The sequence below is a fragment of the Zeugodacus cucurbitae genome, chromosome 2 (genome assembly GCF_028554725.1).
Source record: "Zeugodacus cucurbitae isolate PBARC_wt_2022May chromosome 2, idZeuCucr1.2, whole genome shotgun sequence".
Lineage (NCBI taxonomy): Eukaryota > Metazoa > Arthropoda > Insecta > Diptera > Tephritidae > Zeugodacus > Zeugodacus cucurbitae.
In genome coordinates this window covers 84,428,494-84,448,472 of record NC_071667.1, presented here as the reverse complement: position 1 = coordinate 84,448,472, position 19,979 = coordinate 84,428,494, and the positions used below count along the sequence as shown (strand labels likewise).

The following is a 19,979-nucleotide window of genomic DNA, read 5'->3' as shown; positions in this document are numbered from 1 at the left end:
ACAAATTAATCCAATTTGCGTATCGTACCACTGCAATCGCAAATATAACGGTTTTAATTTTCGAAACTATTTACAGCACAGATACTTGCATGAAAAATCTGAATATTTCGTAAACATTTTCCATTGTGATGTTGATTGGAGTGACAAGCGCATTAGAGATATGCAACATGCAAATTGCAACATTTCAAATCGGAGCGCTATTGCAACAACAAGCACATATACAACAAAAACACATTTAAACAAACAACAAATAAACGCTTTTGTGGCTACAAATCACAAGTTGATTGCAGCATATGTTGCATGTTTGTTGTGACTCGTTGCTTGTTGAACATAGGCAACACACACATATACATACATCTATGTGTATGTGACATAAAAGCATCAATTCTGTTTTCTGTTTTTGTGCGCTGACAGATTTTCAACATTTCTGCGACAGCTGTGCAGTTTTCATGTGTTTAAAATCGTCTTTGGCTCGCCTTTGTGGTCTCCGCTTTGAGTTCAGCTTCTCCATGACTACCTCAACATGTGTGTGCAGGTTAAATTGTTGGGTAAAATGATTGATTGCGCCATCGTTAAAAGCAAGTGATACATTTTATGTATTTTATTCTAAGTGTTGCCACTGCACACCACATCACAATTTATACAAATTTAGGCAAATAAATACTTTAATAGCTTTAACTTCTCAGACGCAAGCAATTCATAACATTCATGTATATAAGAATGTATATAAATATATGTAAATGTACCTATATATGTATGTATAGTCTTAAGATCTGTCGCACGTTTGCTGTTGTACGTGCCTTCTATAATATGCCATTTCAGTAGGCGCACACGCAACCAAACTACAGTTATGCCAAATTAATCAACATAATGCATTTTTAGCTACACACATGAGTTTCAGTTTTCTTTGTTGTTGTATGTCTTATATGTAGAGAAAGTCTGCTGTTATCAAAATGCTAACAGACACATCTAACGAGCTACAGTTGCATAAAAAAATTCCTACTTGTAAACAGGTTGATACGAATTCTGGTATAATGCTGAGCAGTAAGTTCAGTTAAGTTAAGTTAAGTTAAGTTAAGTTAAGTTAAGTTAAGTTAAGTTCAGTTCAGTTCAGTTCAGTTCAGTTCAGTTCAGTTCAATTCAGCAGTTCAAACAGTGTGTTAAGTTTTGCTAAGTTAAGTTAACTTACGTTAAGTCAAGTTATGTTAAGTTATGTTAACTTTTTTTAGTAAATATTTTTTCACAAATATTTACAAACCCGAATTGAAATTTAAAAACGGTAAAAAATATGTAAATAAACACCACTCCTATCAAGAAGAATGCAATAATCAATGACCTCTGTGTTAAGTTTTCTTAAAAATAAAATTAAGATTAATAAAGAAATTTAATCAAACAGTTTAATTGCGCATAAATAAAAACCAGCTCTGAAATTGTGACAAATACCCTCAAACACCCATCAACTTTTACCGTTTTCACAGATAATAATTTCTTTTTGTTGCAAATATGAAATGTCTTTCAAAATGCTTTGCCATTTTCATTGTCACACACACACCTGTACAAGACATGTGTAGATTTTAGAATATGATTTAGATTTTTATGAGGCAATAAAACTCATTAGTTATGATTTATTTGCATTTGCATTGTGTGAGATTCTTTATGAGCAGCGCTGTATTATTTAAAACGTTGCAAGTGCAACAAAATGTACAATAAACATATGTATCTGAATATTGTTAGTGTTATACATATGCATGTTGTTTTGTTGTTGCTTTTGGCAATTAATCTTGTTTTTTAAGGCCAAATATCAAAAAAATAAATATAAAAAGAATTATAAGGAAAAAAACAACAACATCTCACACACGCCCACAACAGCTGAGTGACTTTGGAGGGCAACTGGCAATGCCAAATGTGTAGTAAATCAACGTCATTTCAGCAAACGCCGCAAAGTATGCAATGTCTATAGTAACTGTGGTGAAATTCTCCGCGAACGCAACAGGATGTTTTTGTTGTGTGGCGAATTGTTGGCGGAAAAGTATGGAAAACTGGAATACAAATCCAGTGTGGATAAGGGGACGGAGGAAGTGCGTATATGCGAAATTAAAAAGCAAAAGGAATGAGACAATAAAAACAATTTGCAAAAACATATGCATAGCAATGTGAAGCAATGAAAATCAGCCAATAAATAATAGTGTAATGCGTTCGCTGGCACGCGTGTGCGATTATAGATGAGTATATTCAATCCGCCGGCCATTGTACGTTTGAAGACACACACACACACACACACAATCATAAATGTATATATTGAGCAAGTGATTAAAGTTTTGCAGCGGTTCAGAGTACATACTTAAATATATATATGTATATATGTACATTAGCATAAATATATGTTTCTTCTAGTGGTAACGCCCACGCACTAAGAAAGAAAACTTGAAAAATAGGTTACCCAAATGGCAAAAGAAATCGTTAAGATACAAAAAAAAAACGTGATTCACTCATTTTGTTCAAATTTTTTTTTTTTTTAATTATCGAATTTTACAGTTTTTCATATGATGAAAGACTAATTACCGACTGTTGAGTGCTATTCTAAAATGAGATTCTTGTTAAAACTTTTCTGAAACAGATTGATAGGCCATTCTTTAAACTAAACTAATAAATTCTATATCTAGAAATAAACACCATAAATGATAATTTCCTGGACGGATATATAATATCTATAATATAAAAATGAATCGCAAAATGTGTTGCTAAGCGCATAACTCAAGAACCGCTGGACCGATTTCGTAAATTCTTTTTTTAGAATGTTTCTAGAGGTCCCGGGATGGTTCTTACGGAGAGAAAAATTTTAAAAATTGCCTGAAAAAGTCTTAAATCCACAACTTTCTAATCTCCCATACAAACAACAACAATTTGTGTCGTTAGTCTCGCAAAAAGTTGAGAAGGGCCAAACCGATCTGGCTAATTTTAGTTTTGAAATATTTATGGAAGGCCGGGGAAAGATTAGAAAGATTAGAAAGATAGCAAGAAGATGATTTTATTTGAATTGACAACAAAATTATAAAAAAAAGAAAACAAAAAATAATTTTATTTTCAAAGTCACAATTTGTTGAAAGCCCAAAACAATTAGTAACAAGTAGGGAAAGGCAACCAAACATTTTATACTCTCGCAATTTATTGATGTGATTTTATTACACACAATTTGAAATAAAGTCCAATAGAATAACGAAAATCCTCTTATATAGTATATAAGGGCTGATGTAATTCCTGAACCTTGGCACCTGTTAGTAGGCAGACAAACGGTACTTTCGGCCTTGAAATTACTACTAAATTGCAAATCAACAAAAACCAGTCTGCAAACTTGCCAAAAAGAGCTATAAAGGAGATTTTCCAGATATTTAAGTTGCTGGAAGAACTGCACAGGACTTTAAAAGATTTACGAGACAACGAAAATATTTTTGGTGAAGTCATGATTGTGGCAGGTGATTTTCGCCAGACTATTCCAGTTATTCCTGGATCAACTGTTGCTGACGAACTAATCACATGCCTAAAATCATCTACTTTGTGGCGACACATAAAAAATCGTCAATGAACAAATAACATACGAGTGTTTTTCCAACAATATCATACAGCGATTGTAGAAATATTTGAAAATGGTAGCGACGCAGTTGACACCTCAATGTATTAATAACATTTTTAACGGGTTTCTGTCACTTCATGGTCTCGAAAGAGGAGCTTATTCATCGTGTTTTTCCTGACATGAAACCACAATATAATAACCATAAATGGCTGATTGAATGGCCTATATTGATGATAAAAAACAAAGATGTCGATGATCTTAATGCGACAATTTAGGATTTCGTTCCAGGAGAGTTGACACAGCTACAAACCCGGGTGACGTAGTCAATTATCCCACAGAATATTTAATATTGCATTGACTATCACCTCTCACTTTGCAATTAAAATTAGTGTAAGCTGTCATGGCTATGAAAACGGTAATCATAAATAAGTCTGGCCAACTTGCAAATTTGCTAATTTGTAATTATGATGATTTACGCTTAGTACAGATCTACCATAATGTATATCAACCGGCTATAATGTTTTCGTCTTTGCGCGTAAGAATTTTTTGACTATATTGAAAAAAAATCGAAATTAATGTATACCTTAGCCACAAAAACGTGTGGTCGGTGGTGTATTTATATTTCTAATTATAAAATATAAATATAAATAATTATAAACGAGAATCGATTATGGTTTAAAATGTTTAAATATGTGACAAATCCTCCCAAAATATGTATAAACGAAATCTTAAATTCTAATATTATAGCCAGATTATATTATTTTTATACCCTGAACAGGGTATGTTAAGTTTGTCACGAAGTTTGTAACACCCAGAAGGAAGCGGCGGAGGCCCTATAAAGTATTTATATAAATGATCAGTATATTGAACTGAGTCGATTAGCCATGTCCGTCTGTCTGTCAGTATATATACGAACTACTCCTTCAGTTTTTAAGATATCGTTTTGAAATTTTGCGGATGTTATTTTCTCTTCAAGAAGGTGCCGATATCGGACCACTATATCATATAGCTGCCATATAAACTGAACGATCGGAATCAAGGGCTTGTATGAACAACTTTCGCATTTTACAACATATCTTCACGAAATTTTACATGGATTACTGCTTAAAGTAATAATATAATCTCCGAAGAAAATGTTCAGATCGGTTAACTATATAACCTTAATGTTTCTAGCAAACAACCCGGCTAAAAAGAATTAGTAAAATGTTTTCTTTTTTTTTTCTTAATTTTTCATACGTCTTTAGATTTGCTTAAACACATACATAGTTACTAAAAGAAATGCACCTGTGAAGGGTATATTAGCTTCGGTCAGCCGAAGTTAACGTTTTTTCTTGTTTAGCTGAATAACAGGTGGCAACCCTGGTTATAGGATAGTAGGTCTCCCATCCTTTTGCACTGTCTAAAATACTGACCTCCCTTTGACTTATTAGGCATAACAGGCAAGTCTCATACAGATGAATCTGATTCTCTACTTTAGAAACTTGAAATTAAAAATTAAATATAAAAAAAATCCAAAAAAATCACAATTTTAAAACTCTGCTTGAGCTCATAATTGTTGTGTTTACAATACTCGCGTTGAATTGTGAATAAACATTTTGTTACAGCGAATCTACACTTTCAACACCCTTGACGTTGTCTTTGACCGCTTTCCATGTCAATCGCATACTCAACCACTCAACGGCGGTCACAGCACACAATAACCCTCGCATATTTTGTGAGAGAATTTTCGAAAATGAAATCGCCTTGATTTTGAATTTGCCACATCAAAGCGCACACTCACATACACATATGGATGCTTGCGGTATTTTTAGAGTTGTATTCATAAAAATAAAATTATCAATCATAAAAGAAGCTGCCTTGAGCGTGAAAAATTGAAAAAGTGGCTGCTGCTCGCGACTGTTTAGTTGCCAATCAATTTTTTTTGTTTTTTTCTTCGTTTTGGCTGAAGTGGAAAATAAATGAGTGAAACTGCGGTGAAAAATAGTTTTCGAAAGAATTTCAGCAGAAAAAAGTAGGTGCTGACGAACGGTGGGTTGTTGTTGTTGGCATGTGCACAAATTGTTGCGCGAACCACAGGTGAGCGGAAGATTTTTTGTTGCTTTTTTTTAGTTTTTTTTCAAATATTTCTTGTTTCCCTACACTTTGTGTTAAGAAGGTAGAATGTGAGGTGAAAATAAATAAAAAGCGTGAATTTACATGATCGTCAAGAACAGAAGCGTGTGAAGAAAAAAAGTGCGAATAAAGGAGCACACAAGTAATTTGCATACGTCAAACATTTGCGAGGAACATATATATATACATACATACAAGCATATATGTATGTTTATGCTAAGGTAAATGTGTGTGTCTGTGTGTGGGTCTCATATACGCGCTGAGTCAACAGCTGAGCAGCGTCAACTGGGGCGGTGTGTGGGCAGCGTTGCGCAAACACCTTCAGCATAACAATGTCAATGATAAACGCACGGCAAGCGTCCATCACTTCTACACTCCCTCTCACCCAACACTCATAAACACACACACGCACTCAACTCAACTCGAGTGTAAGAAAACATTTGTCTACACACTGGACGGACTGGCTTGCGAGTGTTGACTGTTCAGCCGAAAATTCACTCGAGCATTATGCTCCGCTAAGCGCACTCAGGTACACAGGTACTCTGGCTTGTCACATACAGCCGACCACCGAGTGTACTTGTGGCCTACATGTCGTATGAGCAACCCAACACTTAGGAGCACAGGGTGCCAAGCGCCTTGAACGATGATGACAATGCGTTCAAATGGCGCACTAATGGCTAATGGCTGTCGGGTAATTGGTGTACAATGGGCGGCTCGTTGGAGCCCGTGTGCGCGCTAATTACCTGAGATGTCGGTGTTCTGCAATATTGTGGCTGTTGTTTTTGTCCTTAAAACTATGTTTATGCTTGCTTATTGCGACGCAGTGTGACTCTGTAGCTCACTAGCACACACACACAGAAGGTGTATTCACACTTCATTTGCAGCTGCTTTGTTGTTTTCTTTGCCTGCTCCCTTTCCGTTTGTTTGCTTGGCTCTCCTTTGGTGCGCTTCCGTCATCTGCGGAATCGCTTTCTTACCTGGCGTGCGCGCAATTAACCCAAAAATAGCAGGAAACAAGATGAAAACAAAATTAAAAATACAACAACAACAAAACGAAACTTGAGTTTCATTCATGGCGTTGTGTGTGTGTGTGTTGGTGTGTATGGACGCCTTCAATATGTCTGTTTATGCAACTCTTGCATACACACACAACAACAACACTCACCTGGCACTGTCGAAATTGCGCTTTGATACTTCTGAGGTTAAAGCACTTTTCAGCAAGTTTTGTTTACGCTCTCACTAATTCACTTATTACATAAACAATCGCAACTAATTTATTACGTGTCTGTCTATATGTGTGCTTGTGTGTGTGTTGAGGCAATCGCATGGAGCGTTTATTTTTAGTTTTTGAATCATCGTTTACATGCTATTTTTCGCTTTTGTTTTTGAAAATAATTTGCGAGTATATTTTTGTAAATCCAGTAAATGAAGGCTAAATAAATAGCGAGCGAAGTTAACTGAAAGTAAATCTGTAAATTAGGTATAAATTGGTGTTCAATTAAAATTCAATTCGTAATCTATTTGAAATATGTATTCTTTGTCATCAAATATCAGCAATAGAAATGGAAGCCAGACTACAAGAGCTGTGGGAACCTCAGAACTGGTTGCAGAATGAACAGAAGTGAAGGTTTTAGAAAAAAGTTTTTGGTAATTGCTTGTCAATGTGATACCAGAATGTTGTGATTGACATGGTATATAATGTTTTACTGCCACTACACTAGGTAGTAGTATATCCTTTACTTTCGAAGTAGTACTTCAACAAAGCTTTTAAACCAATTGAAAGGTATATGCTTTTCTTACCAAGCAGGAAATACCAGGAAATACTGACTTATGAGCTCTAAACCCTAAGCAGTCACAAAGTCCAGGACCGTACAATTATTCTAGAATATTCTTCAAATCTAGTTCTGCAAACATTTTTCGTAGTTCAAATTAATTGTTACAAACAACTAATGGTAATCACTTTTCTATTAATTACGCTATCAAATACATGAAAAATTAATAAGATTGCCTCACTTAATCTTCAAATAATGATTTTCAAACAAGTAAGGATGTGCTAAGTTCGGGTGTAACCGAACATTTTAGAGTCTCGCAATTTATTTATTTAATTTTATTAAGATAACACACAATTTGACCCACATACTCGGCATAAAATCCACTTGAATAAGGAAAGGTTAAGATATCTCATTTAATAACCGATATATATAGAGAATTACCGATATTTCCGGTAAAAAAATTATCTATTGGCATTGAGGTCTTAATGTTCGATATCGATCATTCGAAAGTCATCACCCGATTTTGACAAGTTTTTAATAAGTGATATCACATCTCAAATGCATTGGTTCTTGATGTATGTATAGTAGAGCTTTTGGTATTCGACTAATCGACTAACCGAATTAACCGAATAGGGCATTATTCGAATAATAATATTCGGTTTGCACTATTCGGATAGTCGTCAGTCATCGTCTATTCGATTGACCGCTCATTTCCGACTATCCGTGTTAACTGTTCGTTGTCGACTATTCGAATAGTGTAACTTCATTCAATTTCCATATTTATTGAACAAAGTGAAACACCGAAAAAATGCGCACAACTGACATTTTCACAAGTAAAAACAAACAAAAATCAAAGGCTGCTTGAGTTTCAAACAATTTGCATTTATTCGAATAGTGACAGTATAACTATTCGAATAACGACTATACGAATAGTCGTAACATTACGATTAATCGAATAGTACTAACCTGTTAATATTCGTACGAACGGTCACAAATCGGGTATTCGAAAAATCGGTTTTCAGGTTAATCGAATAATTTGATAGGTTTATTGTAAAGTGAACGAATGAGTTAAAACTCAAAATTGTTACGATCGAAAGATTTTGTCTATTTTCAAAATATAAAAAAAATATTTCAAAAAGAACAATATGCAGCAATTTTTTTTGAAATTGCTCAAGTTGTTCCTGAGTTATGGTTTTTGGACCAAAAATGGGCGACAACACGCCAATTGACCAATTTTAATACCAATCTGAGTGCTGCTCTTCTCTACCATATTTATACTCTCGCAACAAAAGTTGCTAAGAGAGTATTATAGTTTTGTCCACATAACGGTTGTTTGTAAATCCTAAAACTAAACGAGTTAGATATAGGGTTATATATACCAAAGTGATCAGGGTGACGTCCGTCTGTCCGTCCGTGCAAGCTGTAACGTGTTCCTTGGCACCATAAGAAGGTTAAGTTCGAAGATGGGCGGAATCGGACCACTGCCACGCCCACAAAATGGCGATAACCAAAAACACATAAAGAGCTATAACTAAGCCATAGATAAAGTTATGAAAATGAAATTTGGAACATGGGATCCCATTAGGGAGGGGCACATTTGGATGTAATTTTTTGGAAAAGTGGGCGTGACCCCGCCCCCAAATAGGGGGTTATAACTAAGCCATAAATAAAGTTATGAAAATAAAATTTGGAACATAGGATCGCATTAGGGAGGGGCACATTTGGATGTAATTTTTTTTGAAAAGTGGGCGTGAACCCGCCCCCAAATAGGTTATTTGTATATATCTCGCAAACCAATAAAGCTATATAAACCAAACTTTCTGCAGTCGATTCTCTTACGTACCCCACCACACCCCATGAAAATAGTTGAAATCGGAGGTTGAAAATTATTAAAAGTGGGTTAACTCCCTACCGAAAAATGTCAGAAACACTAAATTTCACATAAGAAATGGCAGATGAAAGCTGCACTCAGATTTTTTTACAATATGGAAAATGGGCGTGGCGTCGCCCACTTATGGGTCAAAAACCATATCTCAAGAACTACTCGACCGATTTCAATTAAACTTGGTTTGTAATAGTTTCCTTACATCCCAATGATATATTGTGAAAATAGGCCAAATCGCTTCACAACCACGCCTACTTCCTATATACCAGAACTTTGAAGACGATCTGAATCGTTAACTTTACAATATATTAAGTAAGTACTAGTGAAGATATCGGTGTAGAACTTTGCACAAATATGTTATATGTTTATAGTGTGGCAGCCCCATTCTAAAAATCGCCGAAATCGGACCATAGGTTTTAAGGCCCCATATATCGAACACGAGGACCTTTGTGCTTCTAACCTAATATTAGAGTTTCCAACTTTCAATGGACTTTATACAATATATATGACGAATATGTAGGTCAAATTGTGTATTATTAATATAAATAAAGTTAAATAAATAAATTGCGAGAGTATAAAATGTTCGGTTACAACCGAGCTTAGCCCTTCCTTACTTGTTTTCTAATGTTTTTGCTTAGTCAGTTAATGCACTTTTAGTAATTTTCATTATAATATTTGTATAGAATCTGGGCGTAGCAATGGTCCGATTTCGCCCAACTGCTAAGTTTCATCAAGATCTCTTATTTATTCCTTAATGATGACAACTTCCTACCATTGTAAAATTAATGACTTCAGCAGCATTTACCAATAATATTCTAAACCAAATAGAAAAGTGTATTCTGTTCCAGAGAAATTGCACATTACTAAATGCAATGTACACAGATATCTCTAAAATACAAAAGCAAAACAAATATTTTGCACAGATTGACATCATTTGTCAATCGTTGTCATCGTTGCTTGCATTTGCATTCAATCATTGCATTTTGATTTGTTTGCTTGTACGCCACTTCGTGCGTCCACTGGCATGTGTGCATGCGTGCGTACGTGCATTTGTTGCGGCGCGTGACGTCAGACAGGGCAGCCACATTTTAAATTTCAATGCGTTTGACCAGCTGCACCGAAGCGATTTTAAATGCAAACCACAAACTCCGGCAAAGCAAAGCACAGTAAAGCCAGGTCAGGCAAAGCAAGGCAACTAAATGGCAATAATATGCCAAAAATAGAAAGCGTCATGAGCAACCACTAATTTGTGGCTTCACCCGGCCTGCAAGAGAGGCGTGGCGGCTGCGGTGGGGAGGAGGGGTGTCCAAAAAATTCTGGTTGCCTAATAAAACTCAAATTAAATAACGGTCGTGCAAACATTTGCGCTGCAGCCGGAGCAATGACGCTCATTACGCTTTGTGTGCATATACCGTTAGCAATATTTAAGATTGTCTGAGTATGCGTGTGTGTGTCTTTTGTGCGTAAATCAATATTTGTATTGCGCAGCTGAGTGGCAAATCGCTTTCAGCAGGACGGACGGACGAGTTAAATATTTGCAGCTGAACGTAATCGGCGGCAGCGTATATTTGCCACAAATTGTGTGGCTATTTAAAATCATGCTCAAATGGCTGTGTACACACGCGTATTCGTGTGTTCGTGTCTGTGTGTGTGTGTGTACATGAGGAATATTGGCCTATTTAGCTATGCGATTTGCCAAAATCAATATGATTATTGAGGCGTTACACAGTCGACGCTACAAATACGCACATTTCATGCATACTCACACCAACATATACCAGCATTAGGGTGTGTTTTTCTATAGACCGAAAGAAAAGCTAGCAGTTCAGAAATATGGAATTGAAATTCTTTCAACCAAGTTAAGTCCACAATATAAAATTTTAAGACTTCGATCGGAAAAGGAACTTAAAATGAAAACTAATATATGTAAAGGGTGCTTTTTTGGGCGTGTTGTTTTCAGGAAGAAATAAAACGCTTTAAGAAATTAGCTTTATTATAATTTTTGCCATTATTTTTCAAAAAGTATTTCGAGCAAGTGACCGACGCGATTGATTCGCATAAATTCCAGCCGAGAGGACCAATTATCGACCACTTTTTGCAGCAATTGGGGCCGTTGTTTCGGAGTAACTCTGTTCATTATGAAATGACAAATCAAACTGAGTATGAATCAAATAACAGCAGTTAAAGGGACCAACTCCGAAAAGACTATGGCTTCATTGAAAATCATGTGTCTAAAAAAAACCCATTATAATAGTTTTAGAAGATCTATAATTAAAAAAAGTATGAAACTATCAGGCAGTGATTTCTTGTTTGGAACTAAGATTAATATATTCAAACGAATTTGATAAGAATGCGAACAAGATTGCAACTTCGGAAATGACTCGGCACTCGGCGTCTCATATATTCGATAAAAATAGTCTTCGAAGATAGCACTAAAAGTTCCACAACTTTTTTCTACAGACATTACCTCTACTGGAATTGCTAACCTAGTAGTCATGCATCCTCTAACCCTTCACCTTGAATTACACAAATACTTTGTAAGCTTCCATGAATTAGCGAGCTTACACCATGTTGCAGATTACCCCAATGTGAACACAAATCCACAGACATTTCCACATGCTCACACACACACCCACCGACACAGACTTTTATGATTTTGGTTATTTTTGGCAATGCTCGGCGGCTAAACATTACGGCTGCTGAACACACTACGCTTCGTTGCCGATCGCTGAATTGCCTAGCTTGAGTTGCCGCCATCGCTCGGTCCTCACAGCATCACTCTTCCAATAACGCCACGCACTAAGCACATTTGCCCGCCAGCTAAATGGCCGATTGCCGCACACGCCAGTCCCCCGCTGCGTGCAACACTTTTCATATTTTTAGCTTCACGGTGGCAAGCTGGAGCGGCATGTGGCAGACGCGCTGTTCATTTTTACCGTTTATTTTACTTTGCTTATTTACTATTTTACCACTTTCGCCGAAATCAGTCGTTAATGCCTTTGCTTTGCATCTGCTTCACTAAATTTTATCTTAATATGTTGTTTGTTCGTTGTTTGTTGTTGCTTGTGCGCGGTGATTATGATTATTGCCTGCTCTCAGTCAATATTCCTCACCGTAATGGATCGCACACACCCCCCACCACTCCCTTCATTGTTGGTTGATTATGATAATTTGGTATCAGTCGCCATATAAGCAGCTGCTCTCTCACTTACAACCCACCTTACTTCCAGTCCATTGCAACAACTCAACACCGATATAACCGTAATCTCCCACTCAACACTCACCTAACGTTTTTCCCAACTTCTAAGCAAATTTCGCTCCATCTAAGCAAATGTTTGCCATAAAATTAGCAATGTTGCAGCACAGCAAAACCAGAAGCATATGGCTTGCGCCGACAAACGAACAACAACAACAACAACAAATAAGCGTGGCAACGAGCTACTAAGTACTATATGCGGAATTGGGAAGCTTGCTCCATCGAGTGTAAATAATGCACATCGATTTTTATTGCTATATTATGATTATTATTTCTTCTTTCTATTCCGATTTATTCCGATTTTATTTCGGGCAAATAAAGAGTTTCAGCGCACATTCAGCTTCGTGTTTACATCCTGTAGCACAAATGTATTTACATGTTTAGCTCGGTTTAGGTAATTCAGTGGACTGGAAGTGAAATATATCTATATAACACAGGGTAATTGGGATGCTTCGGGTGCGGGGTGTAAAGCAGAGGTTAAAGCATATTTATCTTGAAATTTAAATGCGCGCAAATATTTGGATATCGAAGCACTCGTCTGGAGGATTTCAAGGAAATGTTAGGTTAGGTGTTCTGAATAATCATAACTAAATGATGAAGAATTATTTTAACAGCAACATTCATATTATCATATTTTAAGCTGCTGTTTATATTCTTTAAAGCCCCAATTAAAAAGAAGTAAAATAAAAGTAGGAGGATGGAGTCATATGTAGAAGTTCACGTAAGTGAGGAAAGTTTCTGACTGCCATTCACTTGGGAGTGGCCAGGAACGATTCTTTTACATGTGGCTCAAGCAGCTCACAACTTCCGGTCTTAGACCAAGTATCCTCTGGGTAGCCAACAGACATCCGTCTGGAAGCGAGCTAAAGTGAGAAGGCGAATCCCGCTTATGCGGTTGTGCGTAGGGCTTGGGACCCACCACATAAAAACGAATAACCAGTGAATAAGAAACACAGGCCTCGGATGAGAAACCCCCCTTTTGATGACGACCACGGCAAACGTATAAAGGACTATGATTTAAGGGCATGCACCTGGAATGTCCGGACCCTTAATTGGGAAGGTGCCTCTGCCCAGCTGGTTGATGTCCTCGTAAGAGTAAAGGCTGACATCACCGCAATCCAAGAAATGCGATGGACGGGACAAGGACGGAAGAAGGTGGGTCCTTGTGACATCTACTACAGCGGCCATATAAAGGAGCGCAAATTCGGTGTGGGATTCGTGGTGGGAGAGAGACTCCGTCGTCGAGTCCTGGCATTCACTCCGGTGGATGAACGTCTAGCCACAATCCGCATCAAAGCGAGGTTCTTCAACATATCGCTGATTTGCGCCCACGCCCCGACGGAAGAGAAGGACGATGTGACCAAAGATACCTTCTATGAGCGCCTAGAACGTACCTATGAGCGCTGCCCCCGCCACGATGTCAAAATCGTGCTTGGCGATTTCAACGCTAGGGTGGGTAAAGAAGGTGTCTTTGGCACAACAGTCGGAAAATTCAGCCTCCATGACGAAACATCACCAAACGGTCTGAGGCTGATCGACTTCGCCGGGGCCCGAAATATGGTCATCTGTAGCACTAGATTCCAGCATAAGAAAATCCATCAAGCTACTTGGCTGTCCCCGGATCGAATCACTCGCAACCAGATCGATCATGTTGTGATAGATGGACGACATGTCTCCAGTGTTTTTGATGTGCGTACGCTTCGCGGTCCCAACATCGACTCGGACCACTATCTTGTAGCAGCTAAGATACGCACCCGCCTCTGTGTAGAAAAGCGCACACGTCAACAAACACAAGGAAGGTTCGACATCGAGAAGCTGCAATCACAACCGACAGCCGAACGATTTTCTACTCGACTTGCACTCCTGCTCTCTGAGAGCACTCATCAGCATCTCGGTATAAGGGAGCTGTGGGACGGCATATCAAACTCCTTACGTACAGCTGCAACCGAAACCATTGGCTTTCGGAAAAGCCAAAAAAACAGCTGGTATGATGAGGATTGTCGTCTCGCAGTGGAGAGAAAACAGACTGCCTACCTCGCAATGTTGCGATCGACCGCAACACGAGCGGGATGGGAAAGATACCGAGAGCTGAAGAGGGAAGCGAGACGCATTTGCAGAAAAAGAAAGAAAGAGGCAGAAATGCGTGAGTATGAAGAGCTTGACAAGCTGGCCGACAGGGGTAATGCTCGAAAATTTTACGAAAAGATCCGGCGTCTAACTGAAGGTTTCAAGACCGGAGCACACTCCTGTAGGACCCCCAGCGGTGATCTAGTGGTTGATGACCAGAGTATACTGTGTTTGTGGAGGGAACACTTCTCCAGCCTGCTGAATGGCAGTGAAAGTACAACACCAGGAGATGGCGAACCCGATTCCCCAATCGACGACGATGGAACAGATGTTCCATTTCCCGACCGTGAAGAAATTAGAATAGCAATTACCCGCTTGAAGAACAACAAGGCGGCGGGGGCCGATGGATTACCGGCCGAGCTATTCAAATACGGCGGCGAAGAGCTGATAAGGTGCATGCATCAGCTTCTTTGCGAAATATGGTCGGAAGAAAGCATGCCCGACGATTGGAATCTCAGTGTACTCTGCCCAATCCACAAAAAGGGAGACCCCACAATCTGCGCCAACTATCGTGGGATAAGCCTCCTTAACATCGCTTATAAGGTTCTATCGAGCGTACTGTGTGAAAGACTAAAGCCCACCGTCAACAAACTGATTGGACCTTATCAGTGTGGCTTTAGACCTGGAAAATCAACAACTGACCAGATATTCACCATGCGCCAAATCTTGGAGAAGACCCGTGAAAAAAGGATCGACACACACCATCTATTTGTCGACTTTAAAGCTGCTTTCGACAGCACGAAAAGGAGCTGCCTTTATGCCGCGATGTCTGAATTTGGTATCCCCGCAAAACTAATACGGCTGTGTAAGTTGACGTTGAGCAACACCAAAAGCTCCGTCAGGATCGGGAAGGACCTCTCCGAGCCGTTCGATACCAAACGAGGTTTCAGACAAGGTGACTCGCTATCGTGCGACTTCTTTAACTTGATGCTGGAGAAAATTATAAGAGCTGCAGAGCTAAATAGAGAAGGTACAATCTTCTACAAGAGTGTACAGCTCCTGGCGTACGCCGATGATATTGATATCATCGGAAACAACACCCGCGCCGTTAGTTCTGCTTTTTCCCGCCTGGATAAGGAAGCGAAGCGAATGGGTCTGGTGGTGAACGAGGACAAGACGAAATATCTCCTGTCATCAAACAAACAGTCAGCGCATTCGCGTCTTGGCTCCCACGTCACTGTTGACAGTCATAACTTTGAAGTTGTAGATAATTTCGTATACCTAGGAACCAACATTAACACCGATAATAATGTCAGCCTTGAAATCCAACGCAGAATCACTCTTGCCAACAGGTGCTACTATGGACTGAGTAGGCAATTGAAAAGTAAAGTCCTCTCTCGACGAACAAAAACTAAACTCTACAAGTCCCTCATTATTCCCGTCCTACTTTATGGTGCAGAAGCGTGGACGGTGTCAACATCCGATGAGACGGCACTAGGAGTTTTCGAGAGAAAGGTTTTGCGGAAGATTTACGGTCCCTTAAACATTGGCAACGGCGAATACCGCAGAAGATGGAATGATGAGCTGTATGTGTTGTTCGACGACATAGACATAGTCCAGCGAATAAAAAGACAGCGGCTACGCTGGCTGGGTCATGTTGTTCGAATGGATGAAAGTGCCCCAGCTCTGAAAGTTTTCGATGCAGTACCCGCTGGTGGAAGCCGAGGAAGAGGGAGACCTCCACTCCGTTGGAAGGACCAGGTGGAGAAGGACCTGTCTTCACTTGGTATTACCAATTGGCGCCAAACCGCCAAAAGGAGAGATGCGTGGCGCACTGTTGTGGACTCGGCTATAACCGCGTAAGCGGTTTCTACGCCAGTTAAGAAGAAGAAAATAGTTTTCGATGTAGAGCTTGATTTCTAAGATAGATTATTCAGTAGCGGTAATGTTGGAATCTCGAATTTTTATTTACTAAAAAGATATTTGCGATATTCTTCTTTTAAAATTTGATATATTTTTTGGTGAGCGAAGAAATTTACTATGATGTCCTACAAAAAATTCTTAAAGAGAATTCTTTCCATAATTGAAATTTTTTAATAAAAAATCAAAAAAGCCAAAAAGTGTTAATAAATATTTTTTTTCAGGCAGTCGCCATTTCTTTTTTTTACCTACATAGTATACAATGATTACATACTAACAACAATTCAATTCCAATAACTTAAAAATAATAATTAAAAGCTAAATGTAAGAGAAATTCATTTGCTGCTACAGTTGCCCTGGTAAGTCTGAAGGCCTCTTACGTTTCAGTCGGTTTTCTCGTTCAGCAGTACCAATGAGTCTGCATGCCTCTTCTTTTACATGCTGTATAATCCGCATTTCGTGAGTCTTTGCAAGTTTGGTTATTTCGTTTACTACTGAATTCACACCAAGATCACGGTGAAGGTCATCAGATCTAACATACCAAGGAGCATTAACTATACTTCTTAGTACCTTATTTTGGAAGCGCAGAATGCAGGCAATACAGTTTTGACTTGAGCAACCTCATAGTTGAGTTCCATAGGCCCAAATTGGCATTAATACTTGATTATATATAAACAGCTTGTTTGCAATTGAAAGCGTGGATCTCCTACCGACCTGATGGTAAAACTTAGCAGATTTTGCACTCGAAGGGTAGATATTAAGGTTGATTCTCCTGCTGCTAACAGGGCTGTGTCATCCGCAAATGTCGTTGTCACATAACTTGAGTCATTGGGGATATCACTTGTATCGCCATTTTGAGAAAAAACAATTTTCAACTTTTCCGTAGTTTCAATTACAGCTTAATATTTTTTGTTTTCTTCAGGTTGCGTGATAATTTCTTGAGACCCTCCACTTCACCAGCTGCTATTTTTTAAATTTTTTACTTTTCACAGTTACAAAAATGGATAGTAAAACTATTGTCACTTCAAAAATGACTTGAAATTTATATTTCTACACCAGAATATAGGGTATTTTTATATATTTTTTTAATAGATACTATAATATAATCCATTTAAACAATTCAGCATATCAAAGAAATATATTTATGCATTATTTTGCTTATTTGTTTTAAATTCCGAAAACTCAGCCGCTGATAACTTATCTCCCTTGACGTTTAAAAAATGCTCTTACCGTGGACAGGATAAGCCTTCTTAAATCAATAAAACAAAACTATTTCGCTAGTACATGGATAAATCCAGTTAATGAATGAAGGAAAAAAATATATAAAAATTAGAAATTTTGCAAGATTTTAAATAAAAAATAATTTTTTTTATTGTCAAAATTTCGATGCCTTTAAAAGTTGAGTTTTGAGATAAACGCGTTTAAAGCTTTACATTCAAACTGACTTGGCCTGATGTGCGTAACATCTAAAAGGTATATCTCATAAAATTTTACACGGATTGATTTGAATATCATGAGAATATTTTAACTTATTGTACTATTTAAAAAGGCAAACAAAAAAATTTAAATTTTGAAACCCATCTAATCCCTTAAGTCAAATATTTAAAAGAAAAAAAACACGACCTAAATTAGAAATAAAATTTAGAAAAAAATCTTAAATAATAATTGAGTTCTACGCTGCATTAGTGACATTTAGTTTTGAAATGCCAACAAATTAGTGTCATTTATTTATGAAAACAACCAATGTGAAATCATATGAAAGGCAATATTAATGCTTTACATGCACTAATGCGGCGTGAGATTCATTAAAAGTTTCCGCGAAATTTGTCAAGTGCGCCGCCGCTGCTACCAACAATTAAAACGTCTTAGTATTTGCTAGCTAAAATAACAAAAGATTAAACTGATTTTAGCAACAAAACAATAACAGAGAACAGAGACGGGCAACCGCATTTTGCGAATGCAATAATATTATTGAACACATGAAAAGAACAATAACAACAACAGAGAGAACAACAGGATTTTTGCAATGCTAGGCAAACACACGAGTATATAGAAATATACATACTATAAATATATATATACATACATATATAGTGTATGATTATTATCAAAGCGAAATGGGGCAAGTCGTTGTAGTCACCACGGCGTATGAGTAACATTCAACAGCATACAGCAAACACATGAAATATAAATAAACAAATATACAAGCTCACACATACACACACACACACCGATGTACATTAAAAGCATGGCGCGTAAAATAATAAAGTCAAATTAAATAAAATTGATGAATAAAGTTCAGGCGAAGACAGCGAGCGTTAATCTTACATTAAGCAGATGTACAACGGTACATATGTATATGTATGTATGTATGTGTGTGTGGTTGTTAGGGTGCAACAGCATGCGGTGATAATGATTCATTGCTTTTTAAACAAACCGTCGTTGTTGTCGTAATAAATTTCCGTGCTTCAATAAATGCCAACGGCACTTAGCACACGACTCAAGAACACCCACATCTGGAGGCAAGGAGGAGGTCGCGTGAGCCACAAAGCTAACGGTGTGCTCATTGCAAATAAAGACGCAATAACGAATTGCTGCACATAAAGTGCCAGTGACAGTTAAGCGTCAAAAGGTGAGCGGCAGGCAGCAAAACAACGCACAAAGAGGATGACACAAAGCGCAAACAACGCAGCGATGCGAAAGATGAAGAGCGTGCGGCGTTGTGCTGAGTAAAAGGAAGTGGCGTGCGGTAAGCGCCTTGAAAGTGCATTGTACTGACAGTTTTATACGCCCTGTGGAAATTTTTCACCATATACGGCGGCCAAACAAAGAAACAAAGCGTACAAAAACAAAGAAAGATTTGCGCTTTTTCCGCTCTCCGCGTGTAAGTATTTATGTGTGTGTGTGATTGGTGGGGGTACGCATTGTTGCGTGTGTGTGCGATGTGGACTCCCGCTAAACCGCTTAACCGCCACTGGTGCGGTTTATTGCACCCGCACGCAGCGGCCAGCAGTCGCTGCCAGCATCCATTCTCAACTCAGCCAACTGTGCACGCCACGGCACGGCAGCGCACACCCAGCTCAGTATTGAACAGTAAGCGTTGCCATAACAACTTCGCGAAAATATTCAAGTACCGAAAATTCAATTAAAATCTATTCAATTGAAAATATCAACGCGAAATCGCCGTTATATTGGATTAAAAAATAACAGTGAACAGAGTGCGAAGAGCTCAGTGTGTTTTAAGCTGCGAGAAATATTTGTGAATTTGCGCGGTTTTTTTTTATTGTGGACAGTTTCGTTCGCAAAAACAACACAAAAATTAAAACAAAAGTCCAAGTGTAGGCAAGCGTTGAATTTATAAAAAAAATAATAATAATGAAATATTCAATTTCCAAT

General features: G+C 38.1%; 1 protein-coding gene across 16 annotated transcripts in view; it reads left to right on the top strand.

Annotated features, from left to right (window-relative positions):
- LOC105218415 (tropomodulin) overlaps positions 1-19,979 on the top strand; it is a 120,714-nt gene that overhangs the window by 23,387 nt on the left and 77,348 nt on the right. The window contains exon 1 of one of the 16 annotated variants that reach the window (XM_054225951.1): positions 19,546-19,676. The exons of 10 other annotated variants lie outside the window; for them this stretch is intronic. The gene's annotated coding sequence lies outside the window, so the exon portion shown is untranslated. Of the gene's footprint in view, positions 1-19,545; positions 19,922-19,979 lie in introns of those variants that run through there. 5 more of the 16 variants (XM_054225950.1, XM_054225949.1, XM_054225947.1 and 2 more) reach the window with 5 other exon arrangements.